Source organism: Cebidichthys violaceus, unplaced genomic scaffold (assembly GCF_023349555.1).
Source record: "Cebidichthys violaceus isolate CVI_PGR_0920_01 unplaced genomic scaffold, fCebVio1.0.p SCAF_17, whole genome shotgun sequence".
Lineage (NCBI taxonomy): Eukaryota > Metazoa > Chordata > Actinopteri > Perciformes > Stichaeidae > Cebidichthys > Cebidichthys violaceus.
In genome coordinates, this window is record NW_027176340.1 from 6705432 (window position 1) to 6730176 (window position 24745).

The window sequence follows — 24745 nt, forward strand, 5'->3', positions numbered from 1 at the left end:
CTTAAATTCTCACTGACCCAACTTCACACACCACAGGGTCCCAGTGTGTGTTTATTGAGAATAACAGTTGTGTTGGTCCAGGCCAAAGGATCACAGGCTTGCAAAAGGGAAGATGTAGTTTTTTATGGTTATGTGGTTTTAAATAACTGTGTGCCTAGAAATCATAATAGATCCCATATTTCCATTGTGTTTTTGTGAGTTTCTGTCTATGAAATGAAATTCATACATTTAATATGCTGTCATCAGTATCAATGGTCTGTATTAAGTGATCAGATTACAGTTAAAAGCTCCACAATCCTCTCCATACAAACTGGATGCATACTGAGTTAAGGATCACACCCATGGGTGCAGTTTGAGGCAAACAGCTTGTTACTCTCCAAGCGTATCAGAAATCTTCCTGAATGTATGACATGTTATTTGCAACATATGTTCGCCCAGCATGATACATACAGCGTTGAAGTAATACAACTTTGTGAGGTGTCAAACTGCAGTTATGGATGTGCAGAACGTGACGCATCCCCTTTTAAGAGTACAGGCTCTGCATCATCTCATTGACCCACCACATTCAGAATCGCATTTAGCATCCAGTCGAAGAAAAAATCTATCTTACCCTGCGCCGGCCGCTGAGAAATGTAGCAATGTGTGTGGAAAAATAATAACATAAAACTATATTAGAGATCCTCTTTGCCAAGCAGAGAAGGTATTGATTTTAGAAAAATGTTTTAGAAAGTCTCTTCCACGGGTTAGTGCTAAAGCTGCATCTTCTCCCAGTCCTCAAAGCCACAAAACAACATTTTAGGCCTTTCACACAGTTTATGAATAACTCTCTGTCTGTCTCTGTTTATGTGACACACAGGTGTAAGTGTGCGTGGAATAGCGTGAATGTTTATCAAATCCCATATTTCCTGACAGAACCTCTGAAGCGTTAAATTAAAACCGTGACATGATTCCTTTAATAACTGTTGCACAATACCCCTTTTATTTCAATCCTTTTTTTTTTCATTGAGTTGCCAAAATTCAATTATTGAATCTGATTTGTAAGATTATTAATCTCCGTTACTGTAATGAGGTGTGGCGATGGTTGGAGATATAGGCTCAGTGAAGGGCAGGGGTCAGAGTTGTGGACTAGACAGACAGGTAGGTATGGAAACTGTCTGGCACCATGAAGTTCATATGCACCAGTTGCCAAAATACCACCACAGGGTAAGACAGTGACAAGATATTGTCAGTCTTTTGCCACATGAGGCCTACAGTACATAGATGTCTGTGTCTGTGTGTGTGTATGGGTGTGTGCATGGGTGTGAGTGTTCTGAGTCTGTCCATCCATCTGCGTGTGCAGAGGGAGACCAGGACAGAGAGGCAGAAAGCACTGGTGTATATGGTGTGATTTCATGCTTGTGCAAGAATAAATGAACAAAGGCGATGTGTCGTCACCACACACACATATACATGAAGAGAGAGAGACAAGTTTACCGAGTGAGTTCCAAGGCCCAGAGAGAGAGAGAGAGAAAAAGACAGGGAGGGAGGGAGAAAAGGCTGGAGAGAAGACTGCAGGGTTGGAACCAATTAGGACAGGAGAGGATCCCTCCACCTGCACTGCGAAGCCCCAGGGGAGAGCCCCGGTGACAAGATGAGGGATCATCATCATTACCATTATTTATTTGCTAAGCACTAGGGCCAACCATAATAGGATTTGAGAATTACAATGAGAGCCTTGTTTTTGGGGCACGGCGGACGCTTGAGGAGGAAGGGAGGGTTAATGCGTGGATAAAAGCAAGCATACATTTGGAGACGTAAGCCGCAAATATGATATGCTGAAATAAATGCATTTTAATCAATTATACACACCTATTATCATCAATTACCAACTATCATCAATAATATATGTGTCTCTGGTAGTTCGGTATCTTGTGTGAAGAAGCCATGTCAAACTGTCACCCTGAAATCAATTCTGCTTATTCAGGTACGTCCTATTGAATTCATAGCAATGCCATCATTGATATCCACAACATTTTAGGCGTATTATTTTCTGTGCAAACTGATTAGTTCACAGTGACTTACGTCTATTACTGCACTGATGTATTGTCATCTTATAATTACAATTTCCATCTCAGAGGTCAGCACCTGCAGACATTGTCTTCTTAGAGAATTTGGGGCCCTTGCATTGAGACATTGCACTAACTACTTAGTGTAAAGGACTCTTAACACTGACTACTTAGTGTAAAGGACTCTTAAGAGGTTCTGTTCGTGTAAGGTGAATATTTCCTACAAACCTTTTTCTTTGTTACCTAAATTAATCCAGGTTTTATTTTGTAAGTGCCTTTTTACGTTTTGGGTCCTTTATTTTGAAGTCCTTCTGCCGGAACCGGAAGCAGATACAAATCGCGTCAGAGAGTATAGTAGCTTGACTTCGGATTTAGAAAAGTAAGAATTGAATTGACGGTGCCGACGAAAAGAAAAGTGTTATAAGATTTAATTTCTCTGCAATAAGAGTTTATAAATTAACGGTTAAGCACCTAACTGGAACGGGAACAAGGTATTATGTGTTTATTGTTTTATTGATGTATTACTGTTTCAACTAGATGCTAATGTTAGCTTAAAAGGGATAGCTAAAAGACTAAACTGCAATTTTAAGCTAATGCTATATTTCGGTTTTTACATGTGCTTTTGAAAAGTATATATTAGAGAAAATGTGTAATTAATGCTCCCATGTATATTGAAATCTAATTTAAGGAATGTTTAAACTCGTAAGAGCTCATTTATGTTTTATCTGTTCCGTAGCTTTGACAAGGCGCTGCACAGAGGAAATACAACGTGAATGTTCCTTTTAAACTTCAGATATATTCCAATTTGTGAGAAAGAATGTATCGAAAGAAAATCTGTCCACCAATTTGCAGGGAACATCTGTGCTTTAGGGAGAGACTGAGTAAACTTGTTTTTAAATTATTATTCTGCTTGAGTGGAAGGTAAGCTCCCACTCCTGATCATTTCACAGGTTGAGTGTTCTGACAAGTGTTGTGGTTTCATATGTATGGTCAATAGATAGACAGCTTAGTTCCAATAAAATTAGCCCAGCAAAACAAACAAACAAACAACATTTTCTAAACACACCGACAAACAGGAACACATCAAAAGACATTTAAAGTGAATTAAATATCATGTGAACAATGTAACGGTATTTATAAACAAACAAACGAACCCATGGGCTAGACAGGGAACACACACACACACACACACACACACACACACACACACACACACACACACACACACACACCCACAACACACACAAGCACACGCACAGCTGTTATTTAACAGGAAGTGTCCGCTGAGACAGCAGCTGAGGAAACAGTTTGGGTTGAGTTGAGTACAACAAGTGAGTGATATTAGCCGAGTTCGTTGATAGAAATCTGCCTCTGCTGAGTACATTTGTGCAGTACATCAACGGCTAACCACAACCTCTCCAGTCCGACCCGACAGACTGCCTCTGTTGTTGCCCGGATGATGTTGACGCTCTGACAAGCCGAGCCCTGAACCTCGTTACCCTCCTGTTTAGACAAGGGAAACGGTTAAGGTTTCATTTGGGACTCTTTTACCGCGATGGAAACTGTTAGGAACAAGCCTTGTGTCAAGGGAAATGTTGAAAATTGTTTTTCTTGTCGGCCACATTCAATGAATTTCGGTGTCTTCAGGGCAACATGTGAAAACGTGTCTGCCAGTGACTGCTAAGGAACCTATGATATTAGTTCATATTTATATGTTATACCTGAGCTTAAAATGACCAATACAGCTTACATGATACCTTTTTGTCAGTCAATGTTGTAAATTCAAAATTGCTCTTAGTAAAAGTAGCTACTGTAGCAGTATTATCAAGAAAATATTAGAGCTGCGACTAATCATTTTCATTATCAATACATTTTTTTCGATTATTTTCTATTTGCTTGGTCCATTAGACATCAGGCAACAGCAACAACAGAATTACACTACAGTGTCCCAAAGCCCAAGTTGACCCACCCAAAGTGAATTCAAAATGGAATGCAATCAATAATAGAGACAAGAAAGGGAACTCCCTCATCCAGGTGTAGGCTGAAGTTTTTACACTTTGCATCTGACTTGAAGTCAAGAACTAACATTAAGCAGAAAAACAACAACAACAAAACACAAAGGAAACTGCTAGTTTTGTCCAATCAATGGTTCAACATGAAAGTTATTAAGTTTGATTTCATAGACGACTAAGCAACAATAATAATAAGAAAAGCAAATATTTACTTTTGTGAAGATGAAACCAGTAACGTTTTGGCATCTTTGCTTAAGAAATAGCTTATAAGATTCATCTAATTAGTCATTTAACTAATTGATTAATTGTTTCGCGACACAAAATACAAGAGTATCCAAAGTACTCCTTATGCACCCTCTCAGAGTGTTATAGTATAATATAATTTGTATTGGATTATTATATCTGACAGATGTTATTGGTTTAGTTAGAGCTACTGTACTATTAACAAACTTTATAGTGCAGTGCTGATGTTATTCACATGCACTGCAACAAGGAACCTATACAAATAGAATATAACTGTGAATGGTCTATATGTCCCATAGACCTCCGGTGTCGGCGGTCTCTCTTTGTTTATCTGTTCTTGAATTCTGTTCTTTATCCTCTTTATAAGCTCATTGTGTGTTTTGGATGAACATTTTAATCGGATGTAAGCAGTGACTATGTGACACTTGAGTTGTAGTACAGAATAAAGTAGCGTAAAATGGAAAGTGAAATACCGTAAAATTATACTTCGGTGCGGTTCTTGAGTAAATGTACTTACAGTACTGTAATTTACTTAGGACCATTGTTGTTTTCACATTGTAGATTATTTTCACAGAACATAAACCAGTGTCTCACACATGAACGGCCTGGTTACTGCTGCTGAGCTGCAAGAGAAAACGTAGCTGCAACAAAGTGCACTAATGACTGAAAGGATATTATCCGAAGATGGTTCAGCACCAACTTGCCGTCTTATTTTAATGGTGAGTAAAGCTTTATTTTTTTTCTACCACTGGCATAATTGTGAGCCTGTTGTCTCGCAGATTCATTTGTACACCACACACATCTTTGGCGATTCATGGTGTTGAATCATGGATGTGATATTATATAAAAGAATGTGTGATTTTTTTTCTTCTTTTTCATTGCAATAGAAATGAGAGAAAAATGTCAGAGGTCACGGCTGTATGCAATTTTATCTGAATGCAAATGAGCAAAAGCGCAATAGGTTATAAAATGACACCTTTAAGTCAGTTGAAATTAAGTTATGTTGACAATGAGCGACAGATCAGCTGTGTGTGTGTGTGTGTTTCAGCATTGTAAGTATGAGCAATGTTTTTGCAGACAAAGTCTGGTTTGCATTGGGGAAAGCAGTGTGTGTGTGTGTGTGTGTGTGTGTGTGTGTGTGTGTGTGTGTGTGTGGATACCGTGTCTGCCTGTGATTCAGGTGTTGTGGAAGAGTGACTGTAGTTAGTCCATAACTCATGATGCTCTCCATTCAGAAGACACCTTAGGGCCTGCATTACACCCAGTGAGACTCAATCACAGCCTACGCTAAATCGATAATCCTGGAGATAGTTGGTGGGAGAGAGAAAGAGAGAGAGAGAGAAAGATGGAGAGAAAGTGGCTAGGGGAAAGAGAGAAGGGTTGGAGGAGGAGGAGGAGGAGGAGGAGGAGAAAAGGAGACAGAAAGTCCAGAGGAGGAGGGGGAGAGAGAGACAGGAGAGGGGAAGAACAGGGCTGAACAGGATGGGAAGATGAAAAATGAGGGTTGGTTTTCCCACAAGCTCCCAGAGGCCCCTTTGCTGACTGTGTTTTTATCTGAGGATGAGAAGACATTGTTGAGGTGAGAGGGGAGAAAAAGAAAGAAGAGGAAGAGGAGAATGAATGAAATAGAGAAACCATGACATAGAGAGCAAGTAAAAATACGCTGAAACAACAAGCATCACTGCACAAAAACCCCCACCTGCTTTGGAGATTGCGCTTTACCTTATTTCATTAAGTCTTGACTCAGCTTGCTAATAAATGCAGAGTCATGTTGTAGATGGTCCTGTATGAAGGTAGATTTGTGTCTTTATTACGCAAAGAAAAAAATATGTTTTGAAAGCAAATTTCTCGCACTGCAATCAAAAATCAAGTTTGTAAGTGAAAATATATAAACTGAGAATAAATTATTTGTTAGTTTTGCTTATGAAACTATAATTTTTGGTTGCAAAACAAAAACCTTTGCTTTCAAAACGAAAAGCTATGGTTTCAAAACCAAAAGCTACGGTTTCAAAACCAAAAGCTACGGTTTCAAAACCAAAACCAAAACGTAAAGCTACGAGTTGAGTTTGGACGTAGTGGGCGGGGCATACGCTGCTGAATGAGCCAGGAGTTTCTATTGGTGGGTTCGACTTACGTTACATGCACGCAGAAAGTGAAGCTTCATGTCAACAACACCTCATGTCATTCTTTAAAAAAAGAGACTCTACGACACTAACAACATGAAAACAAAGTGAAGTGCTAACAGAGCAATATAATGTCAACTTACCTCCATGCCGCTCATCACAGTAACCTCTACAGTGGAAGTAGATGCCGGGATCCAAGTCGAACCCACCAATAGAAACTCCTGGCTCATTCAGCAGCGTATGCCCCGCCCACTACGTCCAAACTCAACTCGTAGCTTTACGTTTTGGTTTTGGTTTTGAAACCGTAGCTTTTGGTTTTGAAACCGTAGCTTTTGGTTTTGAAACCGTAGCTTTTCGTTTTCAAAGCAAAAGTTTTTGTTTTGCAACCAAAAATTATAGTTTCATAAGCAAAACTAACAAATAATTTATTCTCAGTTTATATATTTTCACTTACAAACTTGATTTTTGATTGCAGTGCGAGAAATTTGCTTTCAAAACATATTTTTTTGTTTGCGTAATAAAGACACAAATCTACCTTCATAGTCCTGCGGCTTTAGTTTTTTTCAGAGGAGGACGTTATTGTCTTTTTTTTCTATATCACTGATTTTCCAGTTAAGTACAATATGTTTCTCTTTTTGACAACCTAACCTCTGAAAACATCAAAACCAACATCTTGTGTCGGTCATTCTCTCGATACTGTCTGACTTCCCAATGAGATTTATATGAGTCCATTCATACCCTTTGAACATTCTTTTAAAAAGGGGTCACAAATATATAGTTACACTTATTTTAAGCACAAGTCTGTCATCTCCTCTTTGTGAAAAACCACGAGCACTTTACACAATCTGGTGATTCAGGGTAAATTACTGGTGATAGCAATGTGCTTTCCTCACAAGAAAGCATGAATAGATGGAAATATTTTGAATGGACAATTGTTTTATTAACAGCAGCATTGGATAAAATATATGACTGTAGGTCAGCTGAAATAGAAGGGTAGTCATTAAATGTAGGGTTCTTCAGCAAGACACTGAGACCCAAAACTTGTCATTACAAGTATGTATATGTAGGGGGAAGGAATTGCTTTGGATGAAAGTATTTGATAAATGATTGTAATGTGCGAGAAACTATAAAGATACTTTAGAAAAAGCAGGTCTCTAAAGCTATGTTTATGCTTACAATTTACAAACTTTTCCCTTTTAAAATTGTTGGAAAAGGGTCTTTATTTGTCATTGTTGTATAAAGAGTGTGTCTCCATGCTTTTGGTATTTTTGTTAAAACACAGAAGTTAAGAAGCGAGGTTGGCAAGTAGGGGAAGCAGAGAGGCTTAAACCCTGGTGAGATTCTGAGCTGGCAGCGCACTCTCTGTAATAAGACAATCTGTGGGCACAACAGAGCAACATCAACAGGTTGACTCAGAGATGAGCAGCATAAAATCTTCATCTGTCTCTTCCTTTCTCTTGCTGTGTTCACCCTTCTCTCCATCACGCTATATCTCTTCACCTTCACTCCCTCATTGACTCTTATTTTTGCACCTCCCGGTCTCTTCAGCTTCCCTTCCTCTCTCCTCTCCTCACCTCCTTCCCTCTCTCTGTCTCTCTCTCTTTCTCTCTCGCTCTCTGAGGCATTGCAGCGTATGCTCCCCCCCCTGTATTTTTCTCTCTCTTCTCTTTCCACGACTTGCTGTTGTTTTTGAGTGATGTGCGGCTGATGGCGAATGCTGGGCGATGACAGATGGATGTGACAAGCAGATGGTTTTGCTTGTCGTCTTTAATCACACAAATTCAGTCGGCCATGAAGCCGGAGCTCTGTCTTGTCAGAGAAACACAAAGTGGAGACAAATTTATCCAGCACTCCATAGATTTTGATACAGAAAATGTGTAGGCATTCGTGAAGACAAGGGTATAAACGTAAACGGGGGTCTTCATGTTGAGCTCGGCTCTGATATTTCTTTGAAGAGTGGCGACTGCTGTTTGGTTGCGTCGCAAAAAGTTGAACTTTTAATTTGACAGCTACGACGATGTGAAGTTGAAACTGGATAAACATGTGCCCTCGTCATTGTGATTCTGCAATTGCTTGACATTATATGCGGAGTGCATTTTTAACATAAAGCAGTAAAGTGCTAATATTAACACAAGCTGAAATGAAGGTACTTTATGAAAAATCTTGCATATCCAGTCTTGCCATAAAGCAATCCATCTAAATAGTATACAGCAATCCCTGCAACAGTGTAAAACAACCACAGATATATGAAGAAGAGTAACCTTTGTAGAAATGGTCCCATAAAATGTCTGCCAGTAGGCAAATCGCTTTTACAGTAATTGCCGTGTTGCCCAACCCGACTATTATTTAAAAAGGACTATGTTTCAATACTGATACCAACAGTATACTTTTTCCATACCTTGCGTTCAGGAATATAGACACAATTACATATTCATAAAACCTTCTTTTGCATTAACAAAATGTAAATACACATTTGACATACAATTAGTTTTTTGTACATTTGTAAACTGTAGTCTGGTAGTTCTGCAAAAATGATAATTTTCTTGTAGGTGGTGGTGATGTTGGATTGCATTTCATTTAGAAAAGTTTATAATATATGTATGGAAATGGAAATGGCGAAAACTTTTGAAACACATTTTTAAGTATTGTGCACTCCAATACATCACCACCCCAATTACAGCATTAGAAATAACCATGCAGTCGAACCAGCACCTCTCTGACACAGTGTGAAAAAAGAAAAGAATATTTCACAAGCTTCATAAATATGGCCGCTTGGTTGGATTGCATTACAGCTGTACCCGATGAAAACGTACTGAGTTACTGAGTGTACAGTCTACCACCCTTCAATCCATCGGGTACATTCATCATTGAACTTCACCCGCCTCTGTGTTTGATGTAGGTAGCATTTAAATGTTAATCTACAACCATAGACCCAAGAGAAGATAAAGGCAAACTGTGAGAAAAATGTGCAACTGGAACAAGACAGTTTTCTGGTAATTGCAACTTCACCGGTAAAGACATCTAAAAAAGACGCGCACACGCACGCACACACGCACACGCACACACACACACACACACACACACACACACACACACACACACACACACACACACACACACACACACACACAAGCAAACAAACACGGACTGTAGCCAAGATGGTTGCATGAGAGAATCAACACTGAGGCTTTGCAGGGTTTTCAAATGAGAGGTGTAATTAACAACTCAGCAGAATAAACTGGCAATTGTCTGATAAGGTGTGATGTTGCGGGCACGCACACACACACACACACACACACACACACACACACACACACACACACACACACACACACACACACACACAGAAACATATCCCTTACTATCTTCGCTCTGACAAGGAGATGCTGCAAGTGATTTCTCCGCTGGTGTAGAAGTCGACATTAGTCTATTACTTCCCCATCCCCCTCAGCTTCTTCTTCTGCTCCCTCCATCCCACCATCAAACCAGTTCTCCGTCTCAGTGTAACGACTACCACGGCTCTCAATCTCAAGGTTAGGCGGGCAAGGTCAAATTGACTTTAGATTAATTAACTGTCAATTAAGGGAGTAATTGTTTCATAATGTGGAGTGCCCCCGAGACAAGGTGTGTGTGAGTGGGGCCAGCACTGTCAGAGCTGGTTTAAGCCGATAAGGTGGTGAGTGAAGCCTCTCGGAGCGGGAGGGAAGGGAAAGGATACAGGTAGGTGTGTGTGTGTGTGTGTGTGTGTTTGTTTGTGTGAGAGGAAAGAGACCGGTAAGAGGTGTGTTAGAGAGAAAGACAGCAATGGAGACCTGTAATATGAGTAACGAGTGATACATCCTCCATTATCCCATAACAGCGGCCCTGCTGGACCCCGCGCTCTCCTCCGCTGCCATCAGGGTGCATCGGGTCGCCCTGAGGTGGCTGCACATACATGCAAACAAACACTAAAACACACTCGCAGACACACACACACACACACACACACACACACACACACACACACACACACACACACACACACACACCTGTGGTAGTGACACATACACAAACAGTCTTACACAATGGGGTTGTATTCTTCACTCAAATTAACATTCATCAGCGCATACAGAATCGGATTAATCTCTACACTACCACAGTTTACCAAGGGAAGGAGAGAAGAGCTCAGAGAGGGAGAGGTGTGATGGAATTAGAATGAAAATGAGAAATGGGGGAGAAAAAAACGAAACTAAAAAGAAAGAAGACATGAATGAAAGAGGAAGGGGGAGAGGCCATGCGGTGAACGTTGATGAAATGGTTATTGGCTCTTGCTTGCTAATGGTTGGCCTTGAGGGGTGTCAGAGAATGACATGTGCAGCTAACCTCTTCCCTCAGCATTTGTTTCTCCTCTCTTCCTAATATTACCAGTGAGGTTCACCTTTACAGTCAATCGCAGTTGTTCCATTGAGAGAACAGAGGACGAATCGATAAGAATTCAATAATGCGTTGATTGTCTGAAATAGCCAACCTTGCAAATAGCAGATATTCAGTTCTTATTCCCCCTTAAACCCAGGGTAAAGTCATGCAGAGCCACTGCTCTGTAAAGGTAAGCGTACTTTCAGTATCAAACCCCTTTTTCTGGAGACCTTCATTTTAATTTTCTTTAAAATCAAAGCTGCTTTTTCAACCTTTTACTCAACATTATGAAACATAAAAACCAAACAGGAAAGCGGAGAATAAGAAGGTACTAACAATGTAACAATAAAGTAACTAACACAGCAGGGGAGGAGTGGACATCATTATACAGGGGACATTAACACAAGAGGCTGGAATCAGCAGCAATATGCATTGACGGAGCATTAACGGTACGTTCAGTAGCACCGTTCATTCGAGGAGTCAAAAGCTTTAGGTATGAGTCCTCCCAAAAAGAATGAAGGTGTCTGATGAATGATCAGAGTTTGCACACCAAGTCTGAATTCCTTGTGTGCGTTCTTCAAAATTCATAATCTGAAGAAATTATTACCCACCAAAATCTTGCGCACCGAATTTGAAATTCCTTGAAAAATTCTAAAAAAAACAAACAAATTGCATTCCTCCAGCAGTGATAGTTCTTTAATTTCCTGAAGCTACCTGAAAGTCAGATTTCTCAAGAATATACTGGAGCTATGTCACATGATCTACTGTATTTACACCACTAAAATTACAAGAAGTACGCATTAAAAAGAATCAGACTAACACAGTGATTAAGTTGATTATAACAGCAGCTGGCAGTTGTATACCCACACAGACGGATACACTATACTCCGGGTAGCGCACTTAAAAAATATATATAATAATAATAAAAAAGCATCTCCGCTCCCACAATTAGTTAATTTATTCAAACAAAGAGCACCTCTTTTGTGCAGCTTTTAAAGACGTAAAAATGTGTGAAACCCTTGAGATAGTATTTGTTTTTAGTGAACGTTACCAAGCTTGTTCACCAATAATTAAGCTTCAGATGTGTTGTTTTCCCTCGTTTCCAGTCTTTGTGCTAAGCTTCGCTAACCAGCTGCTCCTGGTAGCTTCATATATACCCTACAGACATGAGACTGGTATCAGTCTTCTCATCTAATTCTGTGTATGGAAGAGAATAAGCGTGTTTCCCAAAATATCAAACTATTCCTTTACTCTGCAAAGATTCTTCGTGGAGACAGTTTTACATATTCATCGCCTTACTGTACATGCACAGGAGAATAATCCTTAAACACTAATCCATTTCAATTACAAGCCATATCTGTGAACTGGTAATTGATTTCAAAGACGAGATCCTCCTGGCAATCAACGCCTTCGAACAGTGTCTGTACATTGTTTTCTATCTGTGTTTTTAATTGTTTTCCCCTGTTGCTGCATTTTGCATTTCCCAGAACTATCGAGTCGCGGGAGTGATTGCAGCTTGCACCGTCTATTGATCAAAAAAGCTCCTCTGTTTGTCTGTTTGTCTGTTTGGAAATCTAACATACAACTGAGGTGCAGTCTTGATGGAGCTGCTGGAAACTGATGGAAGCAAGCTTGTGTGTTAGGATGGATGGATGGATAGATGATAGACAAATGGATGACTGATGGGGAGATAAATGGATGGGCAGATGAATTGCTGGATGGGTGCACAGATGGATGTGTTGATGGACTGATTATCTGAAAGATGGAGGAGAGGCAGAAGAATAGTGGAATGGACAGAGTGGATTGTCATCAGATGAGCTGATGAATAAATGGACAGACAGATAGGTAGATGGCCAGTGAGAGATTAATATGTGCTTTCCCCAGTGGGCCACCTGCATCCTCAGCATTTAGACGAGGGTGGAGAGCAGATACTCATCTGTAATAGGGGTAATGGAGCTCAAAATAAACCCACAAACAACTCTTTCTATCTCCCCCAAAACCTGCCAGCACACCCTCACTCCCTCTCACACTCTCAGTATGAACATTTCCCACGTACCTGGCATCCATTTTGACATTTTTTTGAAGGACTACACATATGCTCCAAAGTGGAAACAAGCTCAAACACTGGAAAAAAAAAATTAGAGCATCCTTTGTAAAAATAACAGCCCATACAGCAAAATGCCCATTCCTTTCCAGTTCATCATACTAAAATAAAATATGACTTTATCGCTGGTGAAATATTATACAATTTTTCATTGTATTTTATGTAATAACAGGCAGAATAAATATTGTATTAGGCTCCAACTAGCAATTATTTGCATTATCAATTGCTCTAAAAATATTCTTAATTTGTTGATTATTCTTTTGCTCTATGAAAAAAATTCCAGTTTCTCCGAGTCCAAGTACTTCCTCCAGTTTTTTTCTACCTTTTTTAAGCAATGCCTCCATCTTGCAGTTGTATTTTGATGTTTTTAAAATCTCTTCTCAGTCGTTGACACCTGATGACTCTGTCATGCAGGCTGGTTGCCTGTTGCTGTTGTTGTTTTCAGTTGTGTTTTCCCTGTTTGTGTGTGGATGTGTTTGCTGCAGATATCTCTCTGCAAATGTCTCTGGTCAAATGGTGTATACATGCAGAATGTGCTTATACAGTTCTCTATATTTCATATGGTTCTGCACCACCACATTGTCCTGCAAGCATAAGCATATACCTGTGAGACATAAACACAAAAGGCTGTTTATGTGTGGTTATCAGTTTTCTGTTACATTCAATTAGAACGCTGTATGCTCTCTCAACAGTGACAGTTACCAGCGTAACACATTGCTGTCATTCTTTCATCTCATCCTCCTCTCCTCTCCTCTCTTCTCCTCTCCTCTCTTTTGTATGCTCTCATTTTGCTGTCCTCTCTTAGCAGATGGGCCAGACACACATTGGTGGATCTGTGTGTAAAGTAACTGGTAGTGAGTCAGTGTGGTTTGACTGGTGTGTGTGTGTGTGTGTGTGTATGCGTGTTAGCGACACACAATTTTTTTCTGTTCATTTCTCTCTTTCTGTGTCATGTGATAGTGTTTACGTTAGTGTTTGTGTGTGTGCGGTGTGTGTTGACAGGTGGCAGTGGGGATGGTAATGCCACCAGCCACACACTCAGAATACATTTCCATGTCTCCCACCTCCCATCTCATTTAATATTCATCCTGGTGGCTTCTGCGTTCAAACCCACTTATGCTAATGTGTTTTTGGGGGTATCGGGCTGCTTGTTCTTTAACCATTTTATATTAGCTCTATTGATCATCACTTCGCTGCAAATAATTGTGCAGATAACTGTTATCTATTGACAGGAAAAGCAGGACTCACAGATAGGCAGAAAAAAGTGAAGAGTCCACAGAATGGGAAAGGGGAATAAAAAAAGAGAAATCAATAGAGCGTAAGCAGTTTTCGCCCTCTTGAGAAAAGTTCAGGAAAACTACCATGATGCCTTTCTGCAAAACAGAGAGTCATTTAAACTTGTGAAAAGTTGGGACAGCTGAGAATCAATCAACATTACTGGTCCATTTGCAAAATGCCCCATATACAGTATGTTTTGCAATTGCAGTGAGCAACGGTATTGACCATTAGTTAAGTTTTTAGTTTTGAAGTTTTCCTGTGATATGATTTGTTGAGTTTCCCTTTCTGCCAGTTTCTATAGACTTTTTACAAAGCCTCCAATTACGAGATTGGGAACATTTCTATTGTCTTTCAGCAACCCTCAACATGGAGCTGGCTAACAACGGTGCTAACAGCACTAATAGTGCAAACACCGTCTAAAGAAATGAGAGACCTGACAATGTTTAGTGCAGAGACCTGAAGGAACTGTGTATAAACCATATGCTATAAACAATAACAACGCTGCTGTATTTACGCCTATATGACGTTATTTTGAGTGTCGATGGTGCAGCTACAATGTTAGCAACTGGCAATTGGCATCATTATGTCGTTATTTCCGCATCCCTTTTACCCGTTCATTGCAAAAATGTTTATTTTGGGTTCATACAGCTGTAGTAAACCCGCCGACAAGTGCCTCGCTAGATGCAGTGAATACACCTTGATGTTATGAACCCAGACAAGACGGCGTTTAGTTTCCTGGGATATCTGGGACTTCCCTAACATGTACAAAGCAGCAATAGTGGCTTTTTCTTCCATGGTTGATGGTGGAAATATATGTCTTAGTTGATAACGGTTTCCATGGAGCCACTCCTCCTGTCTGGTGCATCCAGCGCAAATGAAGCGAATGATGCAAATTCACACAAAAGATCCCGCGATCAAACCCCCACAAGTAACGCTATGCAAAAATGCAAAAAGAGATGGACTGTCAAATCTAACCTGAGGGAAGAAGTTTTGTGGCTACCCGTAGTTTAGATTCTACAAATGAATATTAGGATTCGGGGAACAAATATTATCAAGGGTAAAGGTGTATCCCCTGGGTAAATATTGGACACCAATGGCAATTATATATTTAATTAGATTTATGTAGCTCAGTTTTTAGCCACACTAGTGGTGGGGTTTGAGGATGGCAATCCTAGTCACCATGTTGGTTTGTTCATTTTACACTCAAGTGATGAGGGAATAATTTGACAATGGTTGGGTTGTTTGCCATCCAACCAGATTGGATACGGACCTTCATGGTCCCTAGAGTACTTTGAAATCTCTATGAAATAGGGAAACATTTTCTCTTTAGAACCTACTTTGTTCAACACAAGAAAAATATTAAATCATAATGCAAATTAAATATTGAAACGTGATTGGTCACAACATTATGGAATATTAATAATAATGTAATCAATTCTGTGTAACACTTCTCAAACCTCTGAAAAAGACAAGGTGCTTTCAAATGAAGGAAAAAAATCTGTAAATCTACATTAATTATTCACTGATAATTGAGTATATATCTTTCTCTACTCGTACCTTCTTGTCTACACAATCTGCAAGATAGATCATCTTTTCTAACATCAATATCATTTTACGACATAATTTTTTGCCAGCATTGTTTAAATTATCCCTGTATGGAATTCATTTACCGTCAAAACACATTCATCACCCTCAAAGCTGCTAACAAGTTGTTTAAGCTGATTACCATCGGGTGCTCTGTGGACTAAAAGCTATTGCAACTGTGCTGTCTTTATATAGCTTTAAAATGTAATGTCCATGCGTATTAAACCAAACTGTTGCAAATGCAAACTTTTTTCACTTTTCGTCTTAATTATCCATGTGGCTGTAGATTGAAAGATTGTCATGTAACATACAACATGGAGCTGTGATGTGTTTGTACAACCTCTGTAGATGTAGAGGGGGCTGGTGGGTCCCCTTCCTCTACTCAGACTGTCCCTGCAGACTGCTGTTAGCTCTGTTTGTCTCTTCACTTGATATCACTGAACTATTTGTTTCATTGGGCGTTGGGTCTCCTGGGACCAGAGCAGCATGGCAACCAAATGTGTCATCTTCTCCCAGGCTAATTTAATTTAAGAAGCCATTCTTTCGCTTATGGCAATTCTACACCTCCTGCGCAAGGACAACAATTTCCTCTTAAGTATCTCTGTATCTCACACAGCAGTTACTTTTCAAATAGTCCAAGGCCTTGCCTGGTGCTACCACAAAATAAACATAAATAGATGAAGCCAAAATAAAAAATGAAGTTTGACAAAGCTATTTTTTTGTGTCCTATTTATTTATGTTGTTATTAATACCAGCATGGATCAAAGCATTTTTATTTTATTTTTTGCTTTGATCCATGATTTTTGTCAGAGCCTGAGCGATAAAATGATCCGCCAATATTATCGTCAGGTAATATATCGCTTTTTATACATGTATTGGTATTTGCAAATATGTCGACCAGTAAATGCCAATAAATAGCAGTACAGAAAGGCCAAAGATATGTTGGCAGTCATTTTAACACATCATATTACATAGTTTGTCTACCTCAGAGCTCTGACAAGTTTATTTTTTAACTGTAAAACTGTAAAATGTCCAGCTCAGTACACACACTATCTTGGTCACAATTTTTTTATTAATTTTGAACTTTTATATCAAGTGTACAAAAACACAAACAAAAGACAGCTACTCACATGCCCTCACCCTGATCCACCCACAGACATACAATTAAAACAAGCAAACAAAGCAAAAATTAAAAGGATACCAGAGTACCAGATAATTGCCCACGTGTGATGCTCAGAAATTCTGTTTATGATAAAAAACAAAAACCAACATAGGTTATTTAATTACATTTTTTTCAACCATTAAATATCAACATTGTTATTGCCCTCTAAAATCCAGTATCTGTCAAGATATTCTGTTTATTTATTCTCTCTGCCATCTTGTCAGGTATTATTTGCCTATGATTGATTCTCTCAGCCCATGAATTCAGTAGCTACGTGTTAAACCCATGCATCAGCGTTCACAAGAACATGCGTGTAAAAGTGTTCAGTAGGTGCTCACACGCTCGCACACACCTGCAGTTCTTTTGGGTTATTGGCCCAAAGGCAGCGCAGTTAGTCAGGGTCATATGTTAGGAGAGACAGGCTGACCTTCACAGCCACAGGACTACTGGGATACAGTGGGAGGCAGAGAGGGAAAAAGAGTTTGGATGCCAGATGTCAAAGGACTTGTGAGAGCAAGTTGGAACCATATCAGTCATCCACACCAGCAACACATTCATTTTAAGTTAAATTGAAAACGGTTTCCAGTTTGCGGTTGTCAAAATAATGCTGTCAGCTCTTTGAGAAAAATCGTTAGCTGGCTGCTTATCCGCTGCTAAATTTGCTATACTTCCTACCCACATATGCAACGCTGTGTTACCTTTCTGACACTCATTTTTAGTAGTAGTAGTAGTAGTTTAGTGATTTTTTTTCCCAATGTAGGAGCCTGATAACCAAAACTCCAATCAGAGCCCCAATAAATTATTGCCGTGCCCTCTTTCCAGACCTTTTACTTTTCAGTCAACCCTGAGAAGAATTATCATACTGAACACTGATTTAATGAATAAGTGAATGAATACTCTCAGATTAAATCTAATAATATGATTATAGAATTGATTGACAGAAATGTCTCATCCAAAAGTAATTACATTAATCCCCTATATGCAGTCATAGTACTGAATCACTTCTAAGATAAGCATACAATACTGTACATTTCTCTGTTTGATATTCTGTGACGATGACCTGTTCAAATGCACTTACCTACTTCAAACTGGCCCGCTGCTGTTTTTCCCCTTTTCATTGGCAACATGACAGTCCAAGGTCTCAGTTCAGATTATGAAGGTGTCTGACCCCAACAAACTGCAGCCAGATTGCTTTGCAACGGCCTATAACTCACTGAAAACCACATCAGCAACACCTTGGTGCAAAGTGGCAAGTCACAGTTCATATCGGAAGCCCCAGTGATCATGTTATGATAATGTTGACTCAGATTAGCAGAAAAGTTAGCATACTTTTCTTAAATTATGAGAATGGACAGGTTTGGGAATATACTGAATACACAAACGCTGTTAATGGAGGTGAGTATGGGTCAGCCTGTAACACATTATTTTAAAGGTAAATACTACACTCACAGTCACGTCTTCCGTTCTTCACACACCAATCATGTCTAGGACTGCCGTGTCAGTATTTACACAGTTGTGACCATCGCCTCAGTGACCTCTTGATGTGACCTTTACTGGCTGTCTGTACAACACTGGACAAATCCCATCTGATCACTCTTTCTCTCTCTCTCTCTCTCTCTCTCTCTCTCTCTCACTCTCCTTCCTTCACTGTCTCCCATAGGTGTTCAGCTGGGTTGAGATCTGGTCACTGCAAAAGGTTACAGCTTATGATCCACATCAAACCATTCAGTGACTGCTCACGTCCTGTATCAAAGCGTCTCTTTAAATTTCTCTATGCATTTCATCAGGTTTTTCTTTAATCTGTGACCGCATATGTCGCCCAAATATATAAAAACAGACAGAATTATATCACATTTAGCAAAAAAAAAAATTGTTTTATTAATTGCTTTGAATATTAAAGAGGACATCATGCTCATTTGCAGGTTCATACTTTCTACTAGAACATGTTTACATGCTTTAATGTTAACATTTTTTCCCCCCCTAAACATACCATATTCAACTCTGTCTGAAACGTTCTGTTTTAACACCTTAAGCCACATGTGTCAAACTCAAGGCCCGTGGGCCGAATCCGGCCCGCCACTTATGTGGCCCGCGAATCCGCCAGCAAAAAAAAAAATAATAATGAAAAGTTAGGCGTGAAAATAAAATCATCCCCATGGTCGAAATTATTAGATAGAAAGTCGAAAATATAACATAAAAAGTAATAATTAGGAGATAGGAAGTCAAAATTATGAGATAGAAAGTCAAAATTATGACGACAGGGGGATTAAAGGTGTCATTCCCACAATAAAGGGCTTAAAGTTGTCCCACGTCCTCAGGATAACAAATTTGGCATGACCAACTTTACACAGTGCGGTTTATCCCACTGCTGATTTCACAGAGGGATGCTCAGAGTTTGCCAGACAGGCTCACAGTCGTTCTGGGGGTGTGTCTTAGGAGGGGACTGCCTAGGGCCAAAGTCCAGCCCCCGGCCAAAAAGGCAAATTGGGCACCGGCCCGCTCACAGTGTCAGGACACTTTTGAGCTCATCCTTTTTGTGGATTAGACAGTCAGACAGAATGAGCCGGCACTCACGGCTAACACATTGGCCGGCAAACACATTGACATCTGCCAGGGACAGACCTCACCCCTCGCTCTTGTGACGGTTCATAGGGATTGCAGCCCTCCGGCCCTCACCGCTGTGAAGGTGTTGTTGAGCATGGCCCCTGCGAAAGGATGACACGCAAATTCGTGAAGCGTTTCCACATTTTGACCAACCCAAGCTGAATTCCCGGCCTTGTAGCCGTAGATAAAGACGGCAGCAAAAGGTGGACGACAAGGGGATTAAAGGTGTCATTCCCACAATAAAGGGCTTAAAGTTGTCCCACGTCCTCAGGATAACAAATTTGGCATGACCAACTTTACACAGTGCGGCTTATCCCACTGCTGATTTCACAGAGGGATGCTCAGAGTTTGCCAGACAGGCTCACAGTCGTTCTGGGGGTGTGTCTTAGGAGGGGACTGCCTAGGGCACTTATCAACTCAAGGCCCGCCTGCCGTATCCGGCCCGCCACGTCATCTTATGTGGCTCGCAAATCCGCCAGTAAAAAAAAAAAGAAAAAAGTAAAAAAATAAAGAAAAATGAAAAGTTAGACATGAAAATAAAAATATCCCCATGGTCGAAATTATGAGATAGAAAATTGAAATTATGAGATAGAAAGCCGAAATTATGAGATAGAAGTCATGAGATGGAAAGACTAAATTTTGAGATAGAAAGTCATAATTATGAGATAGAAAGTCAAAATTATGAGATAGAAAGTTGAAATTATAAATTAAAGTCATAATTATGAGATAGAAAGTCAAAATTTTAAGATACAACAACAGTCATAGAAGCAGCTCTTTGGCTTAGGTTACCCAACATTTGATTGTGAATATATTGAATAATTGAAATACTAATTGCTTGCTGTTTCACGTGGGATTGTACTGAGCTAACGCAACCTTGAAAGGATTTTAGGAAGCAGCTCTGTTATAGAAAGAGTAAAACCGATGTGGCTGAGGTGGCCCAGGGTGGAAATGAGTTTGACACCCCTGCCTTAAGCCCTCCTCCCAAAAATGTCCATTCTGCTCTGTTTGGTTTGACAGTACTCAGATGAAAAACCTTGTATTCTAAATAATTATTATAAATCATGATCCTTTCAAAACGTATCTGTTGTTATAGTGAAACGCTCACTGAAATCATAGGAAGGTTGTCACTAAATCTTGGGTGTTACAGCTATATACAACTTGCACCACTTCATGATAAGCCTGGAGTCAGCCGCACCACCCCATTCAAAGTTATTCAATAAAAAGCATCCGTTACCTGTTTAAAAGTTAAAACATTGACACACAGGTTAAGCTGTTGAGGATGAGGGGGGGTGTGTACCCTATTTAACAGCTCAAGTGAAGTTAGAGAAGGGGCTCCAGTGCATGGGAGGCCTCAGGAGACACATGTTGACAGGAAATAATGAATCAGGAGGAACCCTCTGGAGGTTCAGGAGATGAGGGGAGAGACAGGAAGAAGGATGAGAGAAAGATGGAGTGAGATGAGGGTAAAGAAGAGGGAGAGGTGAGAGGAATGGAGAGATGAGGAAAAAAGAGCTTTGGGCTGTTGATGTAAAAAAAAAAAATCCATCGACACACGTGTTGCATTTGTGTTGTCTGTGGATTTATTTAGCTTGAAAGTATTTGTGTGTGTGCTTGTGTGTGTATGTGTGTGTGTGTGTGTGTGTCCCTAATCTACAAGTGAGCTTTGTGCACATCATCAATAGCAGAGCACCGATCACATATACATAGTCTCTTGGGCAAAATACCTTTAAGTGACAAATGCCATATCAACAACAGACTGAAGACATGAAGGACTGGTAGAGAGAGAAACATCTGTACATCTATTTTCAGCCATCATTTGAGTTGAGTTTTGCACAGTAATTTTTCCCCCTGGAGTTTTCTAACACAGCTCTCACAGATAAACGCATGATATTAAATCAGACAAGTGGCCAAGAAAATGAATGCATCCGTCACTGCCACCTTATAAATTCTGACAGTTTACACACAGAGGTGATCGTCAGGAACCCGCTATTAAGGAAAATAAGGATGAGACATTCTCTGGCAACAAAGTTCCCCCTTTTTCATTGAACATTAAATATGATTGTATTTCTGTATGTGCGAAGTAATGGGAGATAAATTCTGTATCGGGAAAAATGAATTAGCTAGAAGAAAGTGTCTTGTTGAGAAATGGCTCTGTCATGAAGAGAAGGCACAACGATGGCGATAATAAAGCAAACTGATCTCAGCAGAGTGGCTAGTCGCAACAAACTATTGTATGGATACAATGAGACCATCTGGTTACTTCTACTAGTTTAATAGTGAAGCTGTCAGTCAGTAATTATTACAATTTGTCTTAACTGTCAATACACAGTCAAATTATTGAGCTAAACTTTGGCCACTCTAGTGATAAAGGGTTGCGATTACTTCATATCTTGTTTATGAACACCAAAAGGGTCACCACTACAATCATATAACAAACCATAGTGGTAACAGTTAGACCTTAGAAATATGTTTTATTTCTAATATTTAGATGCACTTAAACTCCAGTTATTAGTCCTTTATTTTAAAGGAGTGTAATCACATGCACATCACTTGTAAGTTTAAGGCTACTAGAAATGTATTGGTCTAGTTCTAATATCAATTTGATGATTTGATAAGTGTGTGGTTAACCATCCAAAGCCCTCCATCTCTAAGCAATAAAAAAACACAAACCATCAATACATCAATCCTGAAAAGAGACAGTAGTACATCCAATATGCTAAGTATATCAAATTATCTAAGTTAAATAAAGAATTTCAAATAATTTTAATATTGTACATGACGAAAAGAATGAAATGTATTTCATCAATATTCTCCACATATATGTATAATATTTTCTATTAATATTCCCTGTGGATAGTGTTAATACAAAGCTATTCTAAATATATATAAATGTATAAATTTAAAATTTAAAATAAATCTATTTATTTTGGTATGTTTGACAAGCGGGAAGTCTTTTAGTGTTTGTTCATGCATGCGCAATAGGATGAGCGCGTGGATTGTGTTATGTCATCTGTATATGTGTCTTTGTAGTTCCGCTTTTTTTCACACCACCCAGATGTGAAGTGCTGACATCACATGGTCTGTGCTAATGCATTAATGCTGATGTTTGAGTAGCCAGACAAACATCCTCATATGCACAGGCATGCAGATATCGGCTTACAAAAGACAGACAGACCGAGCGCTGGCACTCTGGCCCCTGTCCTGTTCTAGCTGGAACCATATCAGTGTGTGTGTGGTGCCTGGTAATCAGAAGATATAATACATCAGGCAGCTGGCCGTCCAGCCACAATAGAGCGAGTACAGCTTCACTCTCAGCAGCCAGTGTGTCCTTGACATGGAGAATGAGACTGAGGTGAAGAAATTAGAAGTCCAGTATCCAGTAATGATGAGCTTGGCCAACCTCGTCCACACTCACTCTGATCTCACTCTTTCTTCTTTCTCCGTCTCTTATTCATGGTCATGGCTTGTATTACTTCCCTGACAAACATATGAAATAGCTAAAATCTTGAACGTGAATTTATAATCCTCAAGATTTCTATTATATCAAACCCCATTTCTGATACAATTTATTGCAGACATGTTTTTCTACAGTAGGCTTTCAATATATTTACATTCTATAGGAGCCTCTATATAATACACTAGTGTTCATTGTTACTGCCGGTTTCCGCTTTGCTGCTCAAGTTTCAAATTGCGTAGCTGTTCTCAAAAGGACTCACAAAAAAAGGATGCATGTACTGCTTGTGATGCTGCATTATTTAACATAATGCTGAAGACAACATGAGTTCAGCACCGTGTTAGAAGACTTTGTTGACTGCCTTCTTAGAACAGTGTGACACAATGAATCCACTTATTTCAGTTTGTTTTAATGTGCTGTAAACATATAGGATTTTTTCTGTTTTATATATCATTGTAAATTGAATATCCTGTTGTTTGGAAATAACAAGCATTGAAGACTGTACCTTTGGCTGTGGGAAGTTGTGATGGGTGCTTTAAATACTTTCAAATTGTTTTTGAGGCTAAAGAATCAATTGATTAATCAATAAAATACTTTGGAGATTAATTAATAATCAATATACTTTATGTTTATCTTCATCATTTAACATGGTTTTCAGCCATAAAGAAACATAAATATTTTGTATGCGGTCTCTTAAAAAAGCTGTATAGCAGGCAAATTCAATTCTCCAAAATCCTTCAGGTACAAAAGTCCAACAGCACCTCGAAGACAGGAACACCATCAACATGGTGACATTGTGCGGTGTGGGATTGTTTAATCTAAATTCTCTTATTCCATCTGCTACAGTGCCTCTCTCCAGGGGTCCACCACTACTCTGGTGCTGCCACTGCTCTGCTCCCTGCCCGCCTAAATGAACAGCGCTGCCTGTGTCTCAGGGTCACCTTCCCAGGCTGCAAGCCTCCACTACCACTACCTCATGTCTCCTTCTATGTTTGCCTTTGTGTTTTTCTACCTGTGTCTTTCATCATTGCTTCACTGTCACACACGTTTATCCCTGATGCACTTCCTTTCACTTTGACTTCCCTCTCTGACTGGGGTCCATGTCACCATGAAAGACTTGAAGGTCGGCTGCAGAAACAGCATGACATTCGCTGGCTATGTTATTAGACAATCAAAGCATGGCTTATTCAACAACATAGCCAGCATTACCCATTCTTAGAAAGCCTAGACATACAAAATAAACCCAGGCTATGGTAGCATCTTGTTTGTTAAATACAGTATTTAAGCAGTTCTCAGAGTAATTTGGCTAAGCTTTAGTAACTGATTGTGAAGACTTGTCCATAATGCCTAGCTAAAAGATTCCCGTGCTGACAAAATCTCCCACCTGGTTGCACGACCGCTTTAATCAGGCTCCTTCCAATCTTGAGCTACTTTTGAGTTCATATGATTGACTTTAGTTCCCAAGCCCAGTTTATGTTGAGTTATGTTGAATTAATAACAAGGCTTGAACATTAAATTCATCTGATGTGACTGTAACATTGTTTTATTCAAAATGTATTAAAGTTTAGTTTGTAAGACTTAATTTACACTCAGTGCGGTAATTTAAGGTATTGGTACTATTACTTTTATTTCTATAACTTGCAGTAAAAAAGTTCAGACAAACATACATACAAATTAGAAACAAATTTTCCCCAAAATTGACCGGAGGATCCAATTAAACTCTTAATATTCCAGTAATTAC

At 39.5% G+C, this 24745-nt stretch overlaps 1 protein-coding gene across 1 annotated transcript in view; it reads left to right on the forward strand.

The window, feature by feature from the left end:
• The first annotated feature begins 2451 nt into the window (after window positions 1–2451).
• LOC137873511 (neurexophilin-4) overlaps window positions 2452–24745 on the forward strand; it is a 110841-nt gene continuing 88547 nt past the window's right edge. Inside the window, exons 1-2 of the mRNA XM_068711732.1 lie at window positions 2452–2536; window positions 4875–5019. The gene's annotated coding sequence lies outside the window, so the exon portion shown is untranslated. The remainder of the gene's footprint in view (window positions 2537–4874; window positions 5020–24745) is intronic.